Here is an 8,812-nt window from a genome sequence, read left to right as displayed (position 1 = left end):
GGGGAGATGGGATAGAGCCACTTGTTAATTGTTTCTTGTTCTCAAAAGCACTAATCAAAAAATTGTTCCAGGGGCTTGCAACGTGGTACAATATATGACCTTACTGGGAGAATGCAAGTTTCCAGTACAAAGGACTTAACATTTCTTACATACTGCTTGACTAAAATCTTTACAAACATTGACTATATTCTATACTAGAAACACTTAACAAGGGTAAAAGGAGAAACAGAACCCGTTAGTCGCCTCTTACGACATGCTGGGCACTACGACATGCTGGGCAGCATCGGGTAAATTCTTTCTCGTCCCAACCAATATATGGGACTCCCCCTAACCCGCAGGGGGTAACCAAAGACCAACGCAAAATTGTTGCCCAAGGTCTAATTACACCATAATAAATTGTCGCTTGAGGTTGAAATATATATTGTAGCCTAAGACGGAATCTGAAGCACCTCGGTGGATGTATATTAATTTGGCCTTAACCCTCTTTCTACCGTGAGTTTCAGCTGATTTCAGGAGTTTTCAACATCACTTACAATACATTAAAAGTACCATTAAAATCTCTTTCTTTCTTTATTTGGTGTTTAACGTCGTTTTCAACCGTTCAAGGTTATATCGCGACGGAGTGAAGGGGGGTGATGGGATAGAGCCACTTGTCAATTGTTTCTTGTTCACAAAAGCACGAATCAAAAATTTGCTCCAGGGGCTTGCAACGTAGTACAATATATTACCTTACTGGGAGAATGCAAGTTTCCAGTACAAAGGACAACATTTCTTACATACTGCTTGACTAAAATCTTTACAAATATTGACTATATTCTATACAAGAAACACTTAATAAGGGTAAAAGGAGAAACAGAATCCGATAGTCGCCTCTTACGACATGCTGGGGAGCATCGGGTAAATTCTTTCTCGTCCCAACCAATATGGGACTCCCCCTAACCCGCGGGGGGCATTAAATTACATATTCTTACTCCGAATCACATTAGCATTGAGTCACCTGAGATGCTTATCACTGAAAAACGCTTACCCGGCTAAAATCTTTAAAGGGAAGCAACCCCATCACCAAAACGAAAGTGAAAGTAGCTTTGGTAATGGGCCAGCACACTGGGAGTTACCTCCCATACGGGTGTGTGCCACGTCACTTCCTCTAGGAACACGTGCCTACTCTCATACGTCTTTTTCACCTCGGAGAGGACGGTTCACTTTTAGAACGCTCTGTGGCTGACCTTGTGTGTTTGAGTGACACCCGCCGGCCACGTTACCCAGCTTTTCTGCTCGCCTTGCCTACAGTTTGGTGAGCTCGTTCCCGTTTGTTGTTGGTTGTTTGCGCTGTTTTCGTTGCTGTACGTTGTCCGTTTTTTGCGGACTTGTGTGTCAGTGACTTGCGTTTTTCGCCATTTTGTTATTGTGAGTTAGTTTGCTAACTTGTGTGACTTTGGTTGTAGCTCTGCGTGCCCCTTTGTTGAGTTGGGCAAGCGTAGCTATCGTATTTTGTTGCCGCGAAAGTGTGTTTGTTTACTGAGTTTTCAGTCGTTTAGACTTACGTTTCAGTAATTGTTTTCGTGTTGTTTACGTGGATTTGACAGCATGTCTGATTCAGACAAGCGCCGTGGTAAATCGGACCCCAAGGGGAAAGTTAAGCCTAAGTCTTCCTCTTCCAAAGCAGATTTACTTGTTACAGACCAAGAACGTAACACTTTGTTGTCTGTACCGATTTCGGCGCCTAGCGCTCTTACTACTTCTGCTCCTTTTGCGGCGCCTAGCGCTGCTGTTACTTCTGCACCAGTCTCTACAACGGTGACTTCGTCCTCGTTGTTAGCACCTGTTCAGGGTGCGTTGGTTTCCTCTCTAGACACTGGTTCCGGAAATCCGCAGCTTGGTGCAGGCAGAGTTCCAGCGTTCCGTCGCCAGCAGTTTGGCGTTTCCGGCATCTGGCAGTGACGTCCGGGCTTTGGCTTCCGTGTCTTTGCCTTCCACTTCCGCTTTGGATCAGCGTCCTCCCTCTTCAGCTTCTGCCTCCGTGGGGGTCTTGGCTGGTAAGCAGAGCTGGTCCGATAGCCCTCGTGAGGCGCCTGGACGTTCTCTCTCGGGAGACAGCTCTTTCGCATCGGGTCACGACCGATACCATGCTGATCTTTCATTTCCGGCGATAACCTTCGAGGCCCTGGATTTGATCGAACAGCGGCGGCAGTCGGTTTCGGCTGCCGCATTTCCGGCACTCGCCGGAAGTGATGATCCGTCTGCTCAGGCACGCTACGGCGGCTGCGGCAGGATGGAGTATTCACTGACTTCCGGTCCTTCCGGATCGCGAAGTCAACCAGTGCAGCCTTCGCTTCCGCATGGCGCGGTTCCGTCGGCTACGCTTCCGGTTTCGGCCGGACACGCCTTTTCCTCTTCTGGTGGTTCCTTCCGGATACCAGAGAGTGGATTTCAGCGTGTGCCTTCCGGCCATTTAGTGCCTAGGCTTGAGCAGTCATCACTCCACTCGGATGGGGGAGTGACGTCAGCGCCTCCAGCTCCGGTTTTTGCGGATGGTCGTCCTACCTACTCTTTACCTCCACAAGGTTTTGGGCGGCAGGATGATGTTCGTGCACAGGCGTTTCCGGTTTCCGGTTTGCCAGTTCATGCTTCCGCTTCCGGAACTGGTGACTTCGGTCATGGTTCCACGTGTGACTATTCTGATGCTCCACAGTGGTCAGCGAGGAGCCTCGGGGCGTGTTTCCGTCGAAGCTCAAGGCTGTTCTTGACATCGCGGCGGAAGTAGCGTCTCGTTATTTTCCCGAAGGGGTGGCGGCCGCGGACTCTTCCGCTCCGCTCGTTCCTTCGGCCATGGCGGACTTACGGCCGGCACAGGAAGATGCTTCTTCCTTCCGGTTCGCCGAGTCTCCGTCAGTGGCTTACCAACTTTCGCAGTCGCTGGTTCGTCCAGCACATGCGGTGAGTGGTATTCGGCCAGTGCCTGTTCCGTTACTGCTGCCTTTTGGTCCAGTTCCGGAGTCAGCTCAGCAGTGGGTGGCGTCGGCTTCTCAAGCCTCTTCCTTTGTGCCTACGGGCAATAGGAAGCTCAGCTTGCCCACTCAGAGCCAGAGCTGGCTGGCGTCTTTTGCACTCCCTCGGGCTACTCTTCCGGTTCCCCGGGAGTTGTTGCCTCTTCTGGCGAAACCGGTCAAACGTGATTCGGTTCTGCCGGTCTCGGAGGCTTCTCTCCTCTCTTCCGAGGAGATGGGACGTCGGCTGCTTGAGCTGTCCTCCATTGCGGAGACACTTGTTCGAACCTTGTCTCGGTGTTACGGCTGGTACTTGTGTGTAAATGTATGTATGTGTGTCGTTAATACCCTATCAAAAAAATGCGTGTGTTATTTCTGTTCACAAACTCCCGTCTCACACACACACACAACACTCGAACAAAGCACAAAGACTAAACACAATTCCTGCCCTTTGCCCTCATACTTGTATTCAAGTGATCACATATTAACCAACAATCACAACAAAATATCAATATAATATCTCATCCACTCAAAGACTCTTTCATTCAATATAACATTATTATCTCGAGTAAGATGAATAAGAATAAGAATACTTTATTATCTCATAGAGAAATTCAGGCGTGGTACATAACAATAGTACAAACAAGACATTGATTTTACATAAAACATATAGCACTATATAACAGGGCAGGTTATAGAAACACCTTCCACATACCTCTCTGGACATTCCTTGCATTGTTCTTACGCATTCAGACATGAACACATCCATGTCTCACTTACACATCGCACACATGGACATTCTTATACGCTCAATTTACCCATTCACACATGGACATTCCACCACGCTCCACTTACACATTCTTATACGCTCCACTTACACTTTCACACATGGGCATTCTTATATGCTCCACTCCCACATGGACATTCGACTACGCCCACTTACACGTTCACACATGGACATCTTTAAAGCACTGCGCTTACATTCTCGCACACCTACGCGTATAACGAACTATGGCTAAACATCATTGCAAAATATCATAGCATACAATATATCACAGAAACTATACGGTTGTACATAAAACCAATACATACATGTACATTACTACTGATTGCACTGGCAGAAGAGGGGCTGAGTCGGGTATGTGGATGTGTTTACATGTTGCTAAGGGTGATGGATTTGGGGATGAAGCTGTTTTGCAGCCGGAGTGTCCTAGCTTTGTGCGTGCGAAGTCTACGGCCAGAGGGAAGGAGTTCATAGAGGTGGGCAAGGACATGGGACCTATCTGAAGCTATCCGCCTACTCTTTCTCACCACACGCTTTTCATACAGGGACTCCACACTTGCTTGCTGCCTGCCAATCACCTTGCTACTGACATTCACCATTCGCACTAAGACATTCCTGTTCTTCACACTCAGACCTCCATACCAGGCAAGTCTCTCCCTCGATGATGTCGTCCTTGCTGACTCTCCGTTCAAGAATCACACATACTAAAATAATTCACATGTCGGCTCACATTTCAGTGGCCGTACATCTATTCTGGATTCATCCAATCCGTTACTACACCACTTAGCTGGTTATCTTTACTTGCCAACTCACAATACAGTGGTTACAAGTTTATGCCGGATTCTCACAATCCTATTTCACATACAAAGTTATGTGGGTGCGCACTCTCTTCTAGGTCGCACACTTGCCAACTCACAATACAGTGGTTACAAGTTTATGCCGGATTCTCACAATCCTATTTCACATACAAAGTTCTGCAGGTGCGCACACTATTCCAGGTCGCACACGTATGTTTACTCACGAATCAGCGGGTCCGACATTTGCACCATATCTCACATAATATGGGGTTCACACCAGCTGCAAGCTCTCCAGCGCTGCGTTACACTCCCGCGCCGACACTTCTGGTCCTGGCCGCAAGGAGGGGACGCTCCTCTTCTCACCCCTCTACCATTCCAGTCGAGCGCGTCCGTGCCCCCACTGGGAAGCTGTATAGAAAGTTTATGCTACCGTAAGTTTCAATTCTAGATAAACTTTTCTACACAATAATACTTCCATTCTTTCTCAGTATTATTCAATTATCCGCCAACTACTATTTACACCAGCTCATTTACAAGTAACTTCATTACCACAGAACATACCACACTCTATTCAAAATGGCTGACACAGCTCACGGCACGCTTTCCACCCATTTCACAACATGACTCTCACAGTCATTTTACACGTTAAAGTTACTGAACAAAAATACAATTCAATAAATACCTGTATTCTCACAGCATTTGAATCATAACAGATTCATTCACAGTAGCCACTGAACAGTCGGCTCACTGCTCAAGGAGCAACATCTGAACACAGCGTCGTGTCAACACACCCTCTCCCGAGAGCGCTTTCAGATGTTCTGCCGGCTATCTAACATGGCGGCTTCAAGGTTATCCTATTTTAGTCATCTCTGATTGGCCCGTAGCAGCCAATGACAATACAGGTCACACGAGTCAGCCAACTATCTCAACATGCGACATTCCTACCACGCGGTCAAGTCGTGAAACAACAAAGTATGGCCAGCCAATATGTACACATTTGTTTAAGCCATCTAACACTAAATTATGTACAAATCCATTTGTCACACTCGGTCATTGGCCGATTCGCCGGTTCCGTTCACTCTCAGTGAAGAACAAGATGCGGATGATGTTTTGGCGCGTTTGACCCCCTTGGCCAAGGTCAATGAGGAACAAAGGCGGCTATCCTCCCTACAGTATTCCCAAGTGGTCCTGTGTAGGAGGGATCTCTTCCTCTCTAATTCCCAGTTCACAGAGCTGGCTACTAGGGAGACCTTGAGAGTCTCCCCGGTCTCAGAGGAGTCCCTCTTCTGCTCGCTGGCAATGGATGCCAGACAGAAGGAGATTCAGTCGAACAAGGTCAGTCAGTTCCTCGACTTTACTCTGCAGGGGGTGAAACAGTCTAAGCCTGCTCAGCAAAAGCAGGCTCAGGCATCGTCAAGCCCCAAGCCAGCTCAGAAGCGGCATGGCGGGAAGAAGAGGACGGCATCGGGGAGGGGACGTGATGGCTCTGGGAGTAAGCCATACATACCCCCAATGAAGTGCTCCCGATCTCACCCCCCCTCCCGCCTTCCACTTTGGTGATGGCGGGAGGCCTCTCTCGGGCACTTTCTCATTGGAAGTCGGTGGTAGACAGCCAATGAATTGTGGAGGGTGAGATCGGGCTTCCGCCTGCTCTGGCGGGAGGAAAGGGCGCCTCTGTCCCGAGTGCCGCCGTGATTCAAGCCCTCCTTCTCGCAGGAAGCTTGTTCCGTCTTGCAGTCGGAAATTGCCTTCCTAGAGCAGAAGGGCGTGGTGGAAAGAGTTCGGGTTCACAGCTCCTTGGGATTTTACGGGTGTCTCTTCGCCGTTCCCAAAGCGTCAGGTGGACGGCGTCCCGTGTTGGATTTATCTCTCCTCAACACTTTCTTGAGGGAGATAAAATTCAAGATGGAGACGCCGCCCTCTGTCCGAGACTCTCTCCGCCCAGGAGACTGGGTGACCTCGATCGATCTCACGGACGCATACTTTCACTTTCTTATGCATCCGGCCGACCGGAAATGGCTTCGTTTCCGGTGGGGAGAGTAGATCTACCAGTTTCGCGCACTCCCTTTCGGGCTGTCCCTCGCACCATGGATTTTCACCATGGTGGTGCGACAGGCCTGTGCACTGGGGAGGCCCCAGGGTATCCGCCTGCGGGCTTATCTGGACGACTGGCTCGTCATGAACCAGTCACAGAGCGGCTGCTCGCAGGATACCCTGACGGTTCTTCGAGAATCCAACTTGTTGGGTTTCTCGATCAACCGGGCACAGTCGGAGCTGACCCCGTCACAGACATTCACTTATCTGGGGATGTCTTTCGACACGGTCGCTGGGACGGTCCAGCCTTCTCAGAGAAGGGTGGACAAGCTCCAAGCTCAGATTCGCTCCACTTTGCCTCTCTTAATGGCTTCCATCCGGCGCTCGCCTCCATTTGGAGGGGCTGCTCTTAAGGAATCCAAGGCGCGTTTGCCCGCTCCCAAGTGGGACTTAGTTTTTACTCCTGGAATTCTTACGTTCCGCAGAGTTTGAGCCTTTGAGCGAGGCCAGTCTGTTCAATGTCACTCGCTAAAAGCTGTTTCTCCTTTGTTGGCATCGGCCCGACGGGGTAGCGAGGTCCACGCCCTGTCGGGTCTGCCTGGGGATTTTTCTTTTTGAGTCGGACCGTTCCGCATCTTTGCGGTTCCGGCCCGATTTCCTGGCCAAGAATCAGTCTCCAGGGTAGGCCTCTCCGCTGGTTAGAGTCAGGGCTCTAACTAGCGCGTTGGCCTCGGATGATCCTGATTCGGTCAATTGCCCTGTTAGGGCTCTCCGTCTGTACTTAGCCCGGACTCAGCCGAGTCGGTCTAGTTCTCAGAAGTTGTTGTTTATCTCTCTCCTTACTAGGTGCGAGAAAGATTTGTCGAAGGTATCGTTGGCCCGGTGGGTGTCCTCGCTCATCAAGCAAGCTTATGAGTGGAGTCGCACAAAGAGGGGGGGGGGGGTCATGCCCTCCTTGCCACTTGACTCGGCCTGAGCCCATGAAACGAGGGCGTGGGCATCCTCTCTGGCAGTACTGCGCTCCAGACTTCTAGAGGAGGTGCTGACAACTGCGTATTGGCGTTCCGAAGATATATTTATAAACTTTTATCTTCGGGACGTCGCTGCTCTTCGACAGGATGGCTCCAGAGGCCTCCCAGCGCTCATAGCAGCAGGCCAGTTCCTGTCCAGAACTTGATGGTGAGTTTTGATTCATTTCTTGCCCACCGCCTTGTTGATGTTATCTGCTAATGTGATTCGGAGTAAGAATATGTAATTTAATGGAAAATTTCCTTAATAAATTTTCATTTGATTAATATACTTACCCGAATCACATATTGTATTCCCTCCCACCTGCCCCGCTTATGGTTTTAAGGTTATTTAAAGCCGTATGAGAGTAGGCACGTGTTCCTAGAGGAAGTGACGTGGCACACACCCGTATGGGAGGTAACCCCCAGTGTGCTGGCCCATTACCAAAGCTACTTTCACTTTCGTTTTGGTGATGGGGTTGCTTCCCTTTAAAGATTTTAGCCGGGTAAGCGTTTTTCAGTGATAAGCATCTCAGGTGACTCAATGCTAATGTGATTCGGGTAAGTATATTAATCAAATGAAAATTTATTTAGGAAATTTTCCATTAAAATCTCTCACACACGAGGTACTAAATATTAGCCACCATCACCACAACCATGGATTTGCCTCCAGAAACATATATATGTAGAGTCGTAGCATTCAAGTTCACACACATCATGGTTTTACCTCCAAAAACATATGCAAAGAAAACCGTTCAGACTCAATTTGACACAAACAATAATATAACAGTAAATGTATCTCTCTTTGGTTTAATTGCCCACACAAGCACAAAACCAACTGCGCACGGAAAAGATCCTGTAATTAGAGTTGGGTGGGTTAGAGAAACACAAAAATACAAAGCATGCCTCCCTCGAAAGCAGTGTATGGCTGCCTAAATAGCGGGGTCAAAACGGTCATACACCTAAAATCCCACTTGTGCAATAAAAACAGGAGTTTACGTGGGAGTTTCAGCCCATGGACGAAGAAGAAGAAGAAGAAAATGCTACTTGCTTGGTTATACAGTTAGTTGTTTGAGTCATTTATTTTCTGAAATTTCATATTTGTTTGTCAAAATGACGACCCCTTTATCATCAGTTGCAGTGACATCATTTGCATCATGATTTATTGTGTGTTACAGTGACATCATTGGCATTACAATTTAC

The sequence above is a fragment of the Littorina saxatilis genome, linkage group LG16 (assembly GCF_037325665.1).
Source record: "Littorina saxatilis isolate snail1 linkage group LG16, US_GU_Lsax_2.0, whole genome shotgun sequence".
Lineage (NCBI taxonomy): Eukaryota > Metazoa > Mollusca > Gastropoda > Littorinimorpha > Littorinidae > Littorina > Littorina saxatilis.
This window is presented reverse-complemented; position numbering follows the sequence as displayed.